At 40.8% G+C, this 19813-nt stretch overlaps 1 long non-coding RNA gene and 1 other non-coding gene across 2 annotated transcripts; both read left to right on the forward strand.

Annotated features, from left to right (window-relative positions):
- The first annotated feature begins 814 nt into the window (after positions 1-814).
- LOC122866620 lies at positions 815-19612 on the forward strand. The gene is made up of 3 exons (XR_006375767.1): positions 815-920; positions 1372-1497; positions 19500-19612. It is a non-coding gene; the product is annotated as an uncharacterized LOC122866620 (long non-coding RNA).
- trnaw-cca lies at positions 15248-15319 on the forward strand. The gene has a single exon. It is a non-coding gene; the product is annotated as a tRNA-Trp (tRNA).
- Positions 19613-19813: the final 201 nt, after the last annotated feature.

The raw sequence follows: 19813 nt of genomic DNA on the forward strand, positions 1-19813 counted from the left end.
GCCAAAACAGCCTAAAGTAAAAGTACTGTTATTTTGTAATAACAAGTACTCAAATAGAAGTTAAAATAGTCATCAAAGTACCTACTTGAGTTAGAGTATCTACTGAAAAGAAAACTACTTCAGTATTGAATAACTTTACGAGTAAAAGAAAAAAATACATAGGCACACTATGACTGACATAATTTTGACCATTGATGGTCATCCTCATCTAAAGGTAAAAAAGAAAATGTATCTGTATTTTTAGCTGTTAGTTTGTCATGAAATGTCACAACATAATCTCCCAGTTTTTAGAGCGTCATTACTCAACAGTTTCAGCTAGAGACATATTTTTTCTTGTTAAACTACAGAAATTAAGCTAAGCTAAGCTAAGAGCCCCTATTTGTGCATATGAGTAATTTACTTCCGCTAGTAAAACTAATATGAAAAGTTGTAAAAAAACAAAACAAAACAAACATGGATAATCTCACCCTCTGTCCCGTACTCGCTGGACTCGCTCAGTCTTTCTGTGTGTATATCTTTATATACAGTCTATGGTGTATGTCAGTTCTCATCCACCGTCTTTGTTGGTGATGTAAGAACCACATATCTGAATCAGACACTTGTATTTGCTACAGTGGATGATGTCACTGCCAATCAGAATGTCTGATTCAGAGGCTTGGCTGTGTTGTGTGTACATCGCAGAGACGTATATTTGGTGTATCGTAATGCAGGAGCAAAGCAGAGAGGGAAAGTTTGTACAGAAACAAAGAGATACAGACAGATACAAAGACATGGCAGAAAGACATGTAGTGCAGCTGACGTGTTGAAGCTTATTTTTCAAGGAGATTTCGAAGAAGCTGACAATGGCGACTCTGAGCCCGAGTTGAGCTATTCAGAGGATGAGAGAAATTTCACCAATGTATAAATCCTTACGAGGACAAGTAAGTAATGCCATTATCAAATAAATACATTGTGATGAATTATGTAGGCTACAGAATAGGGAAATGGGATTTTTGAATTGCAGATATATTGTTTTTGCGCACTAGGAAACCATTTGTGCTTTAAGTTAGCTAGACGGACCTACAGTATCTGATGTGTGTGTGCGTGTGTGTTTTCCCTGTAAGCAATATTGATCATTATAGCATGGTAAAGTATAGTATAGAGTGGAAGTAAAAAGTTTGTGAAATAAACCAAATACTACTGTAAATCATTTTACAGTATATAGATAGCCTATATAAATAAACTTATTTTAATCCTTCCAATCCCTCCAGAAGGTGTTTTGATGGGGGGAGCAGGGTTAGGCCACTGAGGAAGTGTGTGTTGAACCAGGCTTTGAGTAATTATTATTACCCAGTGAAATAGTAGTTTTATTTATTTATTTTCATGTTATAGTGTGGAAGCTGACAAGGTGGGCCACCAACAGAGTGGAAGGAGGAGGATAAGAGGAAGGCCGTCTCAGCCTGACCAACCACAGATATCCCCTCCGGGACCAGGAAGAATACCCCATTCTGGTGCAAGGTATGCCAGATGCACCTGTGTGTGTGTGTGTGTGTGTGTGTGTGTGTGTGTGTGTGTGATTGTGGACAGGAACTGTCATGATGCATATCATATTTAGGGATATGTATTGGCAGGGAAAACAATGACAATTCCTGCCCATTGACACTGCCCAAAAACTAGAAACACAAGAAGCTAGAATCTTCAAACCACTTCTAGCACAACCCAAACAAATGTCTGCAACTTTGCAAAACTTGAGGTTTTATTTCAATATATGGTTTTCAGTGCTGTTTTCATTAGATAATTAATTCAAGTTTTTTTTTTTATTTATGAGCTAATATCCCCCCATTTTAGTGAACAGAAGTCTTTATTATTATTAAGACATACATAAAGTAAATAAGAATATGAGGCTGAAAGTAAACCTAGCATTTTTTAACAACAATGTCGTACTTATTATTATTATTATTATACAATTTATTTAATGGTGTCTTTCAAGGCACTCAAGGTCACCTTTCATCATGTAAGATCAGTAATAAAACATACAATAAACAACAAAGCACCAGTAATAAAACATCAGTACAATCAACAGTAAGACTTTAATAAGGCAATAAGCAACAGAGCATAGCTCAGCAATGAGTTAAAAATCGATGTTGTAGTATAAAATAAGATGGAGTTGAAGTGCGTAAGCTAGTTTAAAAAGACGGGTTTTAAGAGCAGTTTTGAATTCTGTAATGTCCAGGATGTGGGGGGCAGGGGAGTTCCAAAGTTTGGGTGCAGCATAGGAGAAGGCCCTGGCACCCATTGTGCTGAGGTTGATGGCTGGTAGTGCCACTAGACCTGCTGATGAAGACCGCAGGGAGCAGCAAGTCTTAAGGAGGTCAGTGAGATAAGCGGGGATAGATTATGAAGAGCTTTAAATGTTAATAATACGATTTTTTTTAAAGTTAATCCGTTGTGACACAGGGAGCCAGTGTAATTAAATCAGCAGGGGGATGACATGTTCAGTGGACTTTGAAAGTGTAACAATCTGGAGTTCTGGATGAGTGGAAGCCTGTGAATAACTTAGTTGGGGATGCCTGCCAGGATTGCATTTCAGTAGCCAATACCTGATGTGACCAAAGCATTGACTAAGACTTCGGTGGAGTGTTGTTTTAAAGCAGGGCGTAGTCTGGAGAGGTTTTGCAGATGGAAAAAGGCAATCCAGGAGACATTGTTTATATGACTGGAGAAAGAGAGGGTACTATCCAGGATAACACAAGGCCCTTAACCTGTGTGGAGACAGGTATGGTGGCTTCAGCTATGAGGAGTGATATAACAAATATTAGTAACCTTTTCACCATGGAAAAGAGAGTTCTAGTATTCCCTTCACCTGTACTGATATTTGCATAATAGGAGATTGTAGCTATTGAGACAGCATTTTTGTAGAGGAGTATATGATCAAGATACATTTGTTTATGAACTGCAAGTCCAGTCTTGGTGCAGAGCCTCTCCACCTCATAAAACCTTGAGCTGACGTAGATCAGGTGTATACCAGGGAGCAGTATGGGCAAATGAGACAACCTGTGTTTTCAGAGGGGCTAGAGTAGGAAGTGCAGAGAATAAACTGTCATTGAATTAGTCCATTAGATCCAAGAGTGGGGGGTGGGAGCAGGAACGAAGCTCAAGGTAATAAAACTGATGCAATCTTCTGGGTTAACATGTCTGATGCTGCGATATGATACGATGCACCCCTGATTAACTGAGCAGTAGGTTGGTATTGAATAACACAGCTTTATGATCTAAGATGGGTAGTTGAGCAGAGGTGATGATATATGGTGTGATGCTGGAACAACAAACTAAGTCTAGGCTATGGCCTTCGGTGTGGGTTATAAAGTTGACATTGTGTTAGATCTAAGCAATCTAACATTACTTTAAAATCTTTAGTAACCATATTGTCAGTGTCATCAAAATAAACATTAAAATCCCCCATTAGGATATATTAGGAGACATTGCACTAAGGGTGGTTAAAATTGCTGAGAGTTCAGTGATGAAAATATCTGATGACTTGGTAGGTCTGTACAGAACTGCAATAATGGTGGGTGTAGGTCTATAGAGCTTATCAGGTGGAGAGGGTGGCGTTAGCTTTATACTCTTGCGATAGATCCACGCGAGGCCCCCTCCCGTGCCCGAAGAACGGGGTTTGCATATGTAAACTGGTGGAGCTGCTGAATTTAGCTGTAGAAAATCATTCTGTGGCTGCCAGGTTTCCATGAGACATAAATAGTCCAGTATGTGATCTGTGATGAAGTTGTTGACCAGAGGATTCTGCTGAAATGCCCTGCTCCACGGACCAGTGTGGGAATATGACCGGAAATAAAAACAGACTTTCCACAAGTACTTAAAAAGAGGTCAGCTCAGATTGCTTACGAGCTGCATCGTTTGTCCTCACATGGACAATCCCCCATGGAGCTTATCCAAGATGAGAGGGGCCTTGGCTCCAGGGAAGCAGTGACTACGTTGAAGAAACAATTATGATTGACTGACTGACTGACTGATTATGGAATGCCCCATTATTAATGTGGTTGGGGAGAAGAGGGGATGAGGAGATGAGACGTTTGTGGGTTCTCGGGGCAGGAGAGTACACAATCTCTTTCCACACTGTGTTGAAGTCGCAGACTGAGGATGGGGTCTCTGAGCAGGTGAGTGTTGTGGCGAGGCAGCGCATCAGACCTGAGAACGATTCCCTGCCGGTACAGGGCAATGAAGAGTGTCTGAGCACAGCCTCTTTCAGGATCCTATGACAGGAAGTGTAGATCATTGCCCGGGATGGAACTCAGGTACATGTAACGAAGTAAATGCAACTCATTAGTAATAGGAATTACGGCTCTTTAAAGGGAGTTGGACCTTATGGGTCCATTCCTTTCCGAGAGCCGGCTCTTTCAGCTCCCAAACTGCTCCTCATTTAGTACCACTTCTGCTGGTCACTGCCTAAGTTATTCTTATTTGTAGCAAGAAATAAATATGCAACGTTCTTTATCTGCAATGCATTGAAATATTTGGTTATATTGATGGTTTAAAAAGTAGGATATGTCAAGAATAACTATCCTAGTTGTATGACAAAAATAACACCCTACTAATGAAATAGTATGGTTAATAAATAATTACACAACTCTATACAGATACATACAGTGTATTTCAATCGGCTCTCAGATGGGAAGAGCCGGCTCATAGAGCAGACTCGTTTGCGACCGACATCACTGCAACTCATTAATTCCCACATCTGGTCTTAAATATAACAGTGAATCACAATCAGAAAGCAGCTACAAACAATAGTTCATTTTAAATATGTGCTTCCTGACTGATAGAGAAATCCCAATGTATGTGATCTTGTGGCTGCCAGGAATTTTTTTTTATCCTGTACTGTATGAGTGGCCTAATGGCCTGCCCTTTTAAGGCCATAAATTGTGATTACTCTTCACACTTCTAATCTGAGTACAAAACTTTTTACACATAAATTATCAATAAGTGAAATGCCACAGGACACTGAGAGAAATGGTGTCTGGTTAAGCTGTCTCTGTGGTCTATCGGATACACACCCTGTGTTGTAAATAATCCATGCATCACTGCTGCCTGTGAAGATTTATTAAACATTACAGCAAACAGTGTCCTGCATCAGCTCCAACATATCATGATAGAGGAGAAGACTTTTTACACTGGTTTCAAACAATAATAGTAGAAAATAAATATATTTAGTGTAATAACCTGATTATTTAGTATATCAGGGTATTTTGTGTTTTTTTATTTACGAGAATGTATACCATTTCATTATTATAATTGCATTGAGGCATTGTAACTTCAGTTGTGATAAATAATTTCATTGTTTATTATACAGTTAAAATATGCATTTTAATAGTGTTAAAAGTTTATAAATAGAATAAGAATTCATAGTGTATTCAATAGGAAAGAAACCCAGTAATGTTTGTGTTGTTATTATTTGATTTGCTGGAGTGTACGTAATGACGCAACACTAGAGCGTAGAGAGAGAGAGAAAACACCACACGAGAAGCGCGAAGGACTGAGCAGCAGTGACCATGGCTGCACATTACATGAGCTCGCAAAACCTAGAAAAAGTGTTTAAAAGCCGCGCTTCAGCACGCTTGGAAAACTTCCCCTTGTTTCGGAAGACTGCGGAGGACTCGCAGACGACTCGTGCAGCCTGGGGCGAGTCTAAATAGTTTTCTGAAGAATGAGCTGGAAGAGATAAGCTAAAGTTGCTAGCGCCGTGTCTTTGCTAATTCACCTCAGAACCAGTCGGGAGAGAGAGACGGCATGGTCACCGGATGAACACCCGCACTCACCTGCGTTGAGGACGACAGCCAGGAGAGTGGATCCCGTGTGCCCATCTCATCGTTGTACATCCTTCCTTTTTGGCCGTAACGGTGAACTGCAGACTGGTAGGATTATTCCCAACTTTTACAAAGGATTAGAGCTCCAACGCACGCCAACGAAACGCAAGCTTGCTGACTCAAAATCGAGTGCACTCGTGGTGGGAATGACTCGTGCTAAATCACTTATGTCGGGGGAATTTCTTATAGTGAATACATTTGATTTAAAACTGAACCTTCTTCAATACAAAAGCATAAAACGTATCCAATGTGTGATTCTCGCATTTGTACACTGTAAAATCAACACTGTGAAAGGAAAATAACCACAAGGTAATTACATTTAGAGGTACCTGTTTATTGACTAATTATAAATTATTAAACCTGAGAATCCTTTCATTTATTTTGAAGCTAGAATCATACTTTTACCCTAGACAAAGGTTTTATACATGCAAATTACCTACCATATTTCAGGCAACAAAAGAGGTCATCTGATAATAGATGTCTTGCATTTTCCTTGCATGTCAGTATTTTAGGGTTGTATTTTTTTTTTCTGCCCCCTGCAAGGAAATCCTTATTTTGCTATACTTTTGAATTACCCTTATGGAGGCTGTAGTATTTACAGTATGGAGTAGAGATGAATGTATAACATTTTGTGTTGTTCATTCATTCATTCATTAATTCATAAAATTTTATCAGATCAAAATTTTATATTTTAAGAGGATAGTACTTTGGGGAAATATGCTTATTTGCTGATGAGAAGATCGATATCACTCTCTTATCTGTACGGTAAGTATTGAGATGGAACCAGTAGGCTGTTAGTTTAGCCTAACATAAAGACTGGAAGCTGGGGAAACAGCTAGCCTGGCTCCACCCAAAGTTCAAAAATCCAACAAAACATCATCAGTCACGATTTGAGTACTGTCCCAATTAAAAGTCTGCATTTAGCCAAGAAATCCCCAGATTTGTTCTTGCTCCACCAATTTTATCCACTTTTATCCACTAGGGTAAGCAGAGTATAAAAGCATGCATTACATTACATTACCTTTATTTAGCTGATGCTTTTATCCAAAGCAACTTATAATGACTGCATTCAACCATGTGGATACAACCCAAGAATTGCAAGAATCATACAAGTACACCAACTTCATCAAATATGCTGAACTGCTTTAAGTGCTACATATAGAAATACGTTTTTTTTTTTGTTTGTTTGTTTGTTTTTAATTTATGGGCCAAAGTGCAGTCTCAACAGAGGGGTTTTCAATCTGCGATGGAAGATGTGTACAGTTTCTGCTGTCCACTATTGTGGAGCCAGGACCGCAAACAGTCGTGATTTTGTTGAGCAGTAGCTGGACCCCCTCATAGTGAGGGAGTCATAAGCAAGCTGGCAATAGCGGAGCCTAGTGGATGGGCTGGGGTGTATGGACCTGGATGTCAGATGGTCCTGAGCCATTCGCAGCACGGAAGGCGAGTACCAGTGTCTTGAATCGGATTTGAGCAGCCACCGGTAACCAGTGCAGGGTGCGGAGGAGCAGTGTAGTGTAGGAGAACTTGGGTCAGGCTGCTGCATTCTGGATGAGCTGCAGGGGTCAGGTGGCACATGCAGGCAAAGTAGCCAGGAACGAGTTGCAGTAGTCTAGGCGTGAGATGACAAGAGCCTGGACCAGAACCTGTGCCTTTGGGTGAGGAGCGGATATATGCTCCTGATATTGTAGAGAATGAGTCTGCAGGAGCGGGTTGTCGCAGCGATATTGACAGCGAAGGGCAGCTGGTTGTCCAATGTCACACCCAGGTTCCTTGCAGTCCGAGATGGGAACACCATAGAGTTCTTAGTGGTTACGGAGAGGTCATGGACGGGAGATGCCTTCCCTGGAAGGAAGAGCAGCTCGGTCGTGTCAAGGTTGAGCTTTAGGTGGTGTGCAGACATCCACTGAGATGTCAGCCAGACATGCAGAGGTTCATGCTGCCACCTGGGTTTCAGACCAGGAAAGGATAGAATTTGTTGAGTGTCATCTGCATAGCTGTGGTAGGAAAAGCCATGTGAGTGAATAACAGAGCCATGTGACTTGGTGTAAAGAGGAGGGGACCCAGAACAGAACCGCGAGGGACCCCAGTAGTGAGGCTATAAGGTTCAGACCTTACCCTGTAAGTGCGGTCCTTGAGGTAGGGTGTGAACAGGGAGAGTTCAAAGCCTGAGACTCCCAGTTGGAAGGAGGGCGGAGAGGAGGATCTGGAGGTTCACCATGTCAAATGCTGCTGAAATGTCCAGCAGGATGACGTAGGAGAGGGAAGCTGCTCTAGCAGTGTGGAATTCCTCTGACGGCAAGAAGGGCAGTCTCAGTTGAGTGGCATGTCTTGAAACCAGACTGATGGGGGTCGAGAAGATTGTTCTGGTGAAGATATGCAGAGAGTTGAGTAAAGACAGCACGCTCAAGTTTTTTAGACGAAATGGAAGAAGAGAGACAGGTCTGTAATTTTTTACATCAAAAGGGTTGAGTGTGGGTTAATTTAAAAGAGGGTTCACTCTCGCTGCTTTTAGAGTATTAAGAAAATGACCAGTCGTCAAAGAGGTACTGATGAGGTAGGTAGGTGAGGAAAGGAAGGAGGTCATGAGCAATACATTAGAAAAGGTGAGAGGGGGTAGGGTCAAGAGGGCAGGGGGTTGGGTGGTGGGAGGTAACCAGGGTTAGTGCCTCATTGGGAGAGAGCGGTGAAAAGGAGGTTAGAGTAGGAGATGAAGAGGTGGATATAGGACAGGAGGAGTAAGCAGGTGGGTGGGGGAATGAGGAGCATATGTCATCTATCCTTTTTTACAAAGTAGTTTAACAAAGTCACTCGGATTGAAAGAGAGCTTTTAGCTGCAGATAAGGAGGCGGAGAGAAGAGATTGATAGGCAAGGAGGTCCTCAGAGCACTTGGAGTTCCACCACTTTCTTTCAACTGCCCGTAGGGTGGTTCTGTCAGCACACACTGAGTCAGACAACCATGGAGCTGGAGGGGTTGGGCGAGCCTGCAGAGAGGTGAGAGGACAGAGAGTCCAGAGACAAAGTAGAGGAGAGTGTCCGTGGTAAAGTTGGGAGGCATGAATGAGAAGGAGTCAGGTGAGGGAAGAGCTGATAGGATAGATGAGGCAAGAGAGGAGGGAGACAGAGAGCGAAGGTTGCGGTAGAAAGGGACAGTATGTGTAGAAGACAGAGGGGTTTGAGAGAACATGCAGTTCACATCAAACAGTGGTGATGGTGGAGGACATGAGCCAGACTCACAACTGTTATTATTTTCATTCTACTACTGTTATTGTGTCATTAAATTTAGTTTTGAGAATTTTAGGTTAGAGTTTAACAGCTTAGGTTTAAATGCTCCGGCGAATGTGCACGGGGTTCGCTTGGATACATACAAGGCCTCAGCTCTAAGGACCGGTTAACTCTAGATACCCAACTTTACATCATGTAAATGGAATAAATTACAAAGGATTTGAAAACCAGCATGTCTCATTTTATTTGTGGACTTTTTGGAGTTTGTTTGTGCGATTGTTTCTAATGCCTACTGTATGTATGTATGTATGTATGTATGTGCTTTTGAGTGACTGTTTATGCTCTCTGCTTGTTTTGTCTGCTGCACTCAGGTCTCTCTTGCAAAAGAGGTCTTGATCTCAATGAAATTTCCTGGTTAAATATAGGTTATATAAAAAACATAAAGCAAAAATACATTGTGTGTTAAACATACAGATCATACTATTGGCTTCATACGCTACGCACTAATGACACATGGTCATGGACCAATCAAAGACGCAGCTTTTAGTGTCAAACCAACTAGTTTCAAGGCAGTGTTTAGTGTAGAATTTACACTCTGGCTGCTGTAATGGGCTGCAGGTATTGAGTGTTAGCCTTGGGAGGCTGTAAATGGAAGTGTGTGAGTGTTCACAGTACAGGAAAAGATTTGTTTTGCTAAGAGTGCTTAATGGCATCAGCTAGAGGAACCCAAACAATGCTGGTGGCACCTTGCCACAAGGGTGCTTCATATCGCTGTGCTGGGATTTAGATGTGCTTCCTTCGAATTTAGATGAAGCATCCCAAACAGCACCAGCCAGAATAAGACAAAAAAAGCATCACCCTTGGGTAGAGATGCAAATTGCACTTTCGAAAGCTTATATTTGACACATTGCCCTTTATATCCTTAATTTTCTTTATGGAAAAACAAAGTAGAGAGCATGACACAAATATCACTTTAGCTGTGTGGAGCCATCATCCTTACAGTGTGTTCTGTATTGGAATATATTATATTTAAAGAGGAGCCAATTGTACTGAGGGTGCTCTGGATGATTTCCAGCACTGACACAAATGTTTATGCATGACTGTTTCCCCTCCTCCCTCCACTCTGATACCACGGGAATTCTTTTTGGCATTATTCAGTTTTACCCTTCACCTCTCATTAACATATGGCACTCTGTACATTGAGGAATTCAAACCCCCAATTTGCAGTTGCACTGATGATTTCTCAATTGACATTTGGATGCACCTGCATAGAAAAAAAAACAGAAATAAGCCTAATTGTGTGTGTGTGTGTGTGTGTGTCAGACTCATCCTCAGACTGATAAGTGTTGGACTGATGGCTTAGAAGAGGAAACTCTCAGATGATTCAGTGTAGGAGAGTTCAGAGTGATCAAATTGAATTATGGAGGTATATTTGCTGTCTCCCTATTTATCACTGTTACAAGTAATCCAAAAATGAAGAATTTGTGAAGGCTGCTCAAGATGAAAAACCACTCAAAGTAGATCATAAGCTAAAACACACTAAAAATGCCATTTTCAGGTCTGTCAACCCTGCAACTCAAACACAAGACTTACTTCCTGCGAGAGTGTGAAGGTAAGTCAGTGAGAGTAGGATTAAATATTGGATTGTCAATAAGCCCAGTTGATAATCAAAATGTGAGAGAGTTAGTGACATTCACCTCCAATATGATGGCTATGATGACCTTTGCTTAATGATATTGTATATTTATTATAAAATATATCAACACTACAATACTGTTATCTGTTGGACGTGATTCAATAATTAAGTGAATTTAAACTATTATTTATGTGCAACTGAAGCAACCTTATCTGCTATGACTTATATGCAAGTCAAACTATTTTGAAATATTTGAGGTTCCAAGTTCATTCTTGGAAACAGCACTTGGTAAAACAACTTCACCTTAAGGTCCATTTAGCAGCTGTTCTGGAACTTTTGATCATATCATGTGAGCTTCATCAGCAGATGGAGAATCTGATAAAGATGAGATGAAAATGTGTGTGTATGTCAAAAGCACCACAATTGCTATTAAATGGACCTTGAGGTGGGATTTGTTTTGTCTGCCAAGTGGAAGAACACACTTTGATCCTCAACTTGGACAAGAAGTCAATTCTGTTACAACTCCATCTGCAGAGGAAGCTCATGTAAATGGACCTTCAGGTCATATTGTTTATTATTTTATTTATTATTTTTTTATTATTATTATTTTCTTCAGAATATTAGACAGGATAATTAAATGTATACATATCTGTCACGGGGTGCAGGAGAGTGGAAACAGGGGAAGCACCCAAATGCAGACAGTTGAGACAGCAGGTTGATTTAAGTGGTTTAATGACGAAAGGAGCATACAAACAGGTACATGTAGACCGGTAACAGGCAGGCAGGTCAGTAGGTGCAGGTCCGGGTCAACATTCAGGAAACAGAAGCTTGAATACAAAAGCACAAAGCAAGAAACAACCACAGCAATTAGGACGAACTGACAGAGGAACAAATGAAATGGAACGGTATATGTAGAGAGCAGCTGCTGAGGGAATGAGGTGCAGGTGGGGCGATGGGAAGGGAAGCTCAGGTGAGGGGAGTGAGGTGATTCAGCCCGCTCTCACTCCCAACACATCAAATACGGCTGCTTTGTCAGTGGCCATATGCTTTAAACTATGACACTGTAGGTACCGCTTAGCGTAATTTCAGGACTAAAGTCTAACCGAACGTTGTATATTTATTTTGCTAATTTGACTGCGGAGCCCAAAACGGATGTTAAGATGTATCTACAGCATCATAATATGGCCACTGACCAAGCAGCCGTATTTGACGAGTTGGGAGTGAGAACGTGTTGAATGATTGCAGGGGAGATGGGAGTGGCAGGATCTGGAATGACAGGACAGAAGTCTGAGGGCATCTGGCAGACAGGTAAATAATAATGGTGAAGGGGCCTGGGAAAGTGGAGATGTGGCTGAAGAGAAGGACAGAGGGGCGGACATTGTGACAAGAAAATGTTCACTACCAGCATTTTATAAACACATACATTTACACTTGGTGGCTTTTTAACCACACCTTGGTTAAAATAACACAACTAAAACCTCTTGGAGAAAGGATGAGTTCACCCAAATGACAAAACAACACATTTTCTCACTCACTTCTGGTGGTATCTAGCCATTAAGATAAGTTTTGTTTTATTTGAAACTACATTACAGCTTCATCATACTTCATTGTTTAAATGCTGCTTCAGAGACTTTCCACCTTGATATGCATACATTTCTAGAGGAAACACTGAATAAATGAAACTTTTATCTTCTGTTTTGGTATGAAAGTATCTTTGAATACTTTGAATACTGTAAGTATCATACAAAGATACTTTGTGGAGGATTACAAGTACCTGGGAGTACACATGGATAATAAACTGGACTGGACCAAGAACACTCAAGCTGTTTACAGGAAGGACCAGAGCCACCTCTATTTTCTGAGGAGGCTGAGGTCCTTCAACATCTGCCGGACAATGACGAAGATGTTTTTTGAGTCTGTGGTGGCCAGTGCTATCCTGTATGCTATTGCATGCTGGGGCAGCAGGTTGAAGGTAGCAGACGCCAACAGACTCAACAAACTGATCCATAAGGCCAGTGGCATTGTGGGGGTGGAGCTGGACTCTCTGGCGGTGGTGTCAGAGAGGAGGATGCTGGCCAAACTACACGCCATCTTGGACAGTGTCTCCCACCCACTCCATGACGTGCTGGTCAAGCAAAGGAGCACCTTCAGCGGAAGACTCATCCCCCCACAATGCACCACAGAGCGCCACAGGAAGTCATTCCTGCCTGTGGCCATCAGACTCTTTAACTCCTCCCTCTAAGTGTCTGTATGACCCTAGGTCACTAAACTGGACATTGATCATTACATCTCTGCCATACTTGAATAATTGTGCAATATTCTGTGTATTACTCCCGTGCAATATTTTGTTTTCCTATGTTAGTTTTTCCTATTTATTGATATTGATATTATATACCTCCATTACTGCTGTGCAATATCTTAATCATCTCAATAAGCTACACTTAACTCGACAGTACTTGCACCACTACTTATTACTTATATTATTACCTTGTATTATTATACTGTATTATCATCATCAACCGGTAAACCCACTTGGTACTTCACACTTATTTTATCTTATACTTATACCCACCTGGTACTTTTTATAGTGTATTGTATTATATTTTTTGCTCGTACTTTCTCCTGTGTGCACTGATGTAAAGGCGAGCTGCTGTAACAAAGAGTTTCCCTTCGGGGATCAATAAAGTATTTCTGATTCTGATTCTGATACTATTTTCTCTGAATGCTGACTATTTACAGCAAGGGCGAAATCTTCAGTCAGACATTGTGTGACCAACTGGTTTTGACCAACAACACAATGATGGTTCAAAGTGATAATTTAGTGAAAAATCAACTAGAGACAGTTTACAAAAGACTGAAAGATCCTCCTGAAAGACTGTTATACTGAAAAACATCGGTCCAGATGTGTTCATCAAGAGCAGTAACACACTGGTATATATTTAAAGCTGGAGTGGGGAACTTTTGTCTCCCCCTTCTGGCAGTGAGAGTAATTACACAAACACTGTCGATGCGTGCTCATGATGTATACCTACAGTGAGCTCGCCCCAGGCTGGTGTTCAGAAAAAGTTACGTAAATACAAAGACATTTCCACAGCTCCAAGACAATAATCCATTATTTAGGTAGAGGAAATGTAATAGCTACAAAGCCTACTTCAAATATTTAACCAACCTGTCCAAGTAAGTCGGTGTAGTCCCTCATTCGTCCAGGAGTGTTCTATCGTAGAAAAGGTTTCAGTCGCAGTCATCTGGACACTGTTTTCAGAATCAAGACGTTTCGGCTCCCATCAGGAAGTCATTCTCAATTGTGAGAAAAATTGGACGTCCCATTTTTTCACAATTGAGAATAACTTCCGGATGGGAGCCGAAACGTCTTGATTCTGAAAACAGTGTCCAGATGACTGCGACTGAAACCTTTTCTACGATACAACCTGTCCAAGAGTAGTAAGGTTGCTCCAGAGCCATGTAGAGAGAGAGTTGCGTCATCTCCGTTCAATTTCAGTTCAAGTTGCTTTATTGGTGTGACTGCATACGATACAACATTGCCATATTAAAACAAACTAAACGTTCTCTCCAAAAAAAAATTTACAGCAAAGGTGTTGCTGCAAATGTCCTCACCATCAATGATAATTGATTCAAACAGCTTATTTGCTAAAATATGGGTTGTGCATCAAGTTGTACTGGGGACTTGTGTTGTATTATATTACACTTGCTCTCAAACATGAATACTGATAATTCCCATGTAAAAGAGACAGTTTTGTGTGGAATAAGCCTCAGGTCACACAGAGGATTGATTATTTGAGTGAAGGACCTGCTGTGATTGCTGTGTTAAGTGAAGCTTATGAAGGTCAGTGGCCCCATCTAGCCTCCATCACTGCCTCATGGCTTCTCTGTAGGCCCTGCTGCTCTGCTTTTGGCTCATTTACCAGCTTCATAATGTAAGCACATTGCCTTCAATAAGCAGAACAAGTATGGTTACTGGCTGTTCAGGCCACAGAAGGTCCAAGGTTGTAACACTGAGGAAAATTCAGCACATGCGGGTGACACAATCAATACTGCTGCTGTTATGATGTAGGTAAATTGAAAAATATCTTATCTTGTTTTATTTATTCATTTATTATACTTGTGTTTCTGCTCTGCATTTTCAACCAAAAGTTACAATTGGCACATTCATGCATCGTTGCTCTATCATAGAAAGAAAAAATTATGGACATTTCAAAAGATTGATTTTTTCCAATGTTAAGTTCTGTTCATATTTAGCAACAATAGTTAGTGATGTCAGTTCAGATATAGCTGTATCTCGCAAAGGTTCTGTGTAGAGAAATTTTTCCTTTCTTACATGGAATTTCACTTTAAAGGACAATTACGTGGCAATTTTCCTCTTGATTTTCTGACTTGCTCTAATCTCTAAAAAGCATATTTTAACAAATGTAAAGTAGTAGCCTGAAAAGACCTGCTGCAACACAAAGCTTGCAATCTGCTAAATGTGTGATTTATTTTTTTTTTTTTGTGATTTCAGTCATGCACAGAGACTCTGTGGCACAATGGTAGCGCATCTGACTCCAGATCAGAAGGTTGCGTGTTCAAATCACGTCAGGGTCAATCTTTTAAAGAGTTTACCTTTGGGGATCAATAAAGTATTTCTGATTCTGATACCTCATCTCAACCAAGTTTACCCATGTTACTGTCAATTCAAGCTCAAGTTTACTTGTTGGCCTAAAGGGGCACGCCACCAATTTTACATAAGAAGATTAGTTTTGTCATCAAGAAGAGTACTACTCAACCTGTGAAAACAGTTGTATAATGTCTTCCAGTCTGAGTAAATATACTGGAAGATACAATTAGTTGCATTATGGAAATTGTAAAACTTCAGTTTTGAGTACATGCAGAGCCCTCTAATGGGCTTTGCTATTGGTTTACCCTCTCAAAGCTCTGCCTTGGCACCTGAGAAAAAACTATTTGCACTCACCACCCAATCAGGGGGTAGCACCCTCCCCCTATGATGATGATAATTATAATAATAATAATAATAATAATAATAATGATGATAATAATAATAATGTATTATTAATAAACAACTTTATTTATAGAGCACTTATCAAAACAAAGTGCTTCACAGAGAGACAAATAAAATACCATATTGAATGATAAAATACATAAAAAAAACAATAAAATAAACACAGCTCAGGTAAGATCAGGATATGCTTTCCGATAAAAAAGCGTTTTCAGAAGAAACTTAAAAGAAGACACTGACTCAGACAGTCTAATTTCTTTGGACAAGAGTTCTGTACAGTCTGCAGTCATTTCAGCGTCTTTTCATTAAAACAATTGAACAAGCTGTTACAGTAATCCAGGTGTGAGGAAATAAAAGCATGTACAACAGTTTCTGCATCAGTAAGATTTAAAATAGATCGTATTTTTGCAATATTTCTGAAGTGATAAAAACATGATTGGACAAGGTTAGTGAGCTAGCTTAGCTATCAAAAAGGACACCAAGATTTCTTGCAACAGGCTTGATATGTTGTGACAGGTAGCCAGTAGATGGCAGTATTTGTTTAGAGATATGTTGGGGCCCAATAACAAGGATTTCTGTTTTATTTGAGATGAGCTTAAGAAATTTTATCGACATCCAATTTTTTATGTCAGACAGGCAGTCCTGCTGAGAAATCGGCGTACTAAGGTCAGTGGGCTTGTCAGGGAGGTACAACTGTGTGTCATCCGCATATCAAGGAAAAGAAATCCCATGTCTGCGGATGACATCACCCAAGGGAAACATATATAAGGAAACGGTATTGGTCCCAGAATTGAACCAATAATTGATTTGGGAAAACGACAACATGAAGTTATTAATTGCGACACAGAATTTCCTATTGAACAAATAAGATGAGAACCAGGCTAGTGCAGTGTCAGATGTGCCCACCCAGTGCCTTAGTCTATCTAGAAGAATGCCATGATCAATAGTGTCAAAGGCAGCACTTAAGTCCAGCAGCACAAGAATTGAACACATGCCTGTGTTGGCATTCATTAAACACAGCATCAAAAAGCTGCTTAGAAACAATTGTTTTGAAAACTTTGGAAATAAAAGTCAGTTTGGAGATTGGATGATAGTTATCCAGGAGGGTGGGATCAAGCCTAGGTTTTTTTAGGACTGGCTAGACACAAGCAGTTTTAAAGTAATCTGAGATGCAGCCAGTAGACGGCGAGCTGTTCAAAATAGATAGCAAATGGGGCACAATACAATACATAACTTCCAATAAAAACCTAGTTGGGATTATGTCCAGAGGGCTGGAGGATACTCTCATAAGAGACATGATGTCTGTGACTTCAGGCAGAGTAACAGTAGAAAAATTGCTCAAAGAATCCCTGAGCAGGTGATGCACATCTAAAAAGGCAGGGTTGGGGGTGATATCAGATCTTATTAACTCCACCTTTCCAGCAAAGTGCAAAAGAAACTTTTCACCATCAGCAGGGGCACAAGAAGAGGCTGGGTTAACTAACTGATCCACAGTCTTAAATCGGAATCTGGGGTTGTGCTGATGGGCAGAAATATGTGCAGAGAAATGGCATGTTCTTGCATCTTAAGTAATAACATTTACATAGCCACAAAGTGGACCTGGAGACCTGATTTCTTCCATCTGTCTTCTGCTCTTCTGCATTTCCTTTTACAGCTTTGAATACTGTCATTTAACCATGGCTGTTTTCTAGTCTTTGAGTTTGATCTATTTTTCAGAGGAGCTATGAGATCTAAGGTTGAAGAACACTGGTAGTTAAAATAATCAACCAAATTGTTGGTGTTGGAGGAATCAGGAAATACATTGCGGCAGGGAGGCAGGAGTGGCTGGACAGGCCCAGAATGGCTCGCACGGGCGGGGGCCGTGGCAGTGGACCTCTCCACGGGGCTGGCGGGAGGAAGGCTGCTTCCCTGTAGCCTCCAGCTTTTCGATCATGGTCTGGATGTCGGGGCTGAAAAGTCAGTCCGTGGAGAGGGGCACGTTCAGCAGAAAACGTTGCTCCTTCTCCTTAAGAGCGGAGTCGGCCTTGACCTGACCAGAGTGGTATGGAGGGGGTGAGGCAGATCCTGACCTCATCCTCGATGGAGGGCACTCCTCTGTTCCACTCCCAGCCTTCCACGGTGGAATATGGCCCATAAGCCATAACTGGGGCTCTAGTGATCAGCGGGGAGATCCAGTCACGCTGCGCAAAGGCAAGGATGGGTGAAGTCTGTGGTGAAGTCCCCGGTGGGAGTGAGGGAGAGCTTCAGCTGTTTTTTTCAATAGCCCCTTTTACACAGCCTGTTCAAGGCGGGATTGTTGTGCCGTTATTCCACCTCGACATTCTATATAAAAGGTACAAACACCAAAGAGCCAAAGTGACACATTTATTTTATTAATTTAACCCCAACCCTTACTTTTTACAGCACAGTGTTATGGTATACCGGGGCTGGACCCAAAAGCATGACTAGGAGGAGGGGTGAGCATTGACGTCCGGGCAGGAGTAACTAGCCCGCTCCCAGCGACATTTGCGAAGGTGGTTGTCCAGTCTGATTGCTAGGGAGATCAGAAACTTCAAATTAGGGGGTTTGTCGCGAGTGGCGAGCTCGTCTTTTAATTGTTCACTTAGCCCTTAGCCCAGACAGAAACACTAGGAATGGTACAGCTGTACCATGACATGCAGCCCCACGTCAAATACTACTGTAGCAGTTGTAGTAGGATACAATAGTGTAATAGGTGTTTGTGGAAGTGTTTTATATTTTACCATAGTGAATAACAACTGAAACCTGTGTTGGGGCTGCACAGATGAATTCATTCATTTGTGTGATTTTTAAATGAACTTTCATAAGGAGACTGCATGCTCTTTTGTATTGCAAAATCCAGAGAGTATTTGAACTCAGCATCCCAAAATCCCGAGAGCACTGAACGCAGCCTTATAGCGCCCATGGGTCAGTCTGTCAGTCTGACTGATTATTGTAACCGTAGTTCTCAGCCACCGCTAAGTTGATGTTAGTTTATGTTATGCTCCACACAGACAGAGTCTTTGCATGCTAACTCCCTTTAACTTGGCACCGATCACACAGATCATACACATTCATCTCTAGTTTGGCCCTTAAAGACAACCACACCCGGCGGAGAGGAACTTTAAAGCGCCCGCTGCACATGCTTTCTTGTTCTGCGTGAAGCTTGTGCACACAAGACATACAGAGGCAGAACAAAGAAATATACACACGTTCTTTTGTATGACACCATCTTAGATCCAAGCAGCCATCTTGGACGCACACACACACACACACACACACACACACACACACACACACACACACACACACACATCCCTTTGTTCTGTAGTTTAGTATTTAGAGTTAGACTTCACATGGTGTGTTTTTGCTTTGTTTATCTTTTAAATAAGATATGTATGATGTGTATAATTATGCTGGTTTCTTTAATGTTTCACATGAGTGAGTAATTTTCCAACCTCTTCTATTTTGAACTCCAAATCCTTTCCTACTAGCTATTGGTGGTAATTCTGGTTATAGTTATTAATTGAATTATTAACCTGAGTTCCAAATTGATAGTTTAGTGTATTTTATGAGACTGAATCAATTAATTAGCTATCATTTCTCTTCTTTAAGAAGAGTGATGTCGCCAAGAATTGTATTCATTAAAGTTATTATTTATGATTATACTTGATAATCTTGATAACCAAATTTAATTGATTGCACCTACACAGTTTGGTGGCCCTTTAACCATCGTGAATCCCAACACCTGTTTTTTTTTCTCTTTCTCAGCAAATGGAGGCTACAAAGAAGAAAATCCTTGTAGCAGTTTTAATAGATGGCAGAGATCTGCAAGAAAGTTTACGAACTCCACAATGTTGCAGAATTAATTGATGCGATAATAAAATAGTGTACAATAAATGTTAATCTTTTTTCTACAATAGTGTCTGCTTATTTATATTAAAATCTTTAAACTTAACACATTTTTAAACACAATGTGTCTATATAAGGACCACACATATTGATATATTTGACAAAATCACTGTGCAACACAAGTCTTGTGTTACAACTCTCAACACAGTAGTTAAAAGTAACACAAAATGTGT

The sequence above is a fragment of the Siniperca chuatsi genome, linkage group LG19 (genome assembly GCF_020085105.1).
Source record: "Siniperca chuatsi isolate FFG_IHB_CAS linkage group LG19, ASM2008510v1, whole genome shotgun sequence".
Taxonomy (NCBI): domain Eukaryota; kingdom Metazoa; phylum Chordata; class Actinopteri; order Centrarchiformes; family Sinipercidae; genus Siniperca; species Siniperca chuatsi.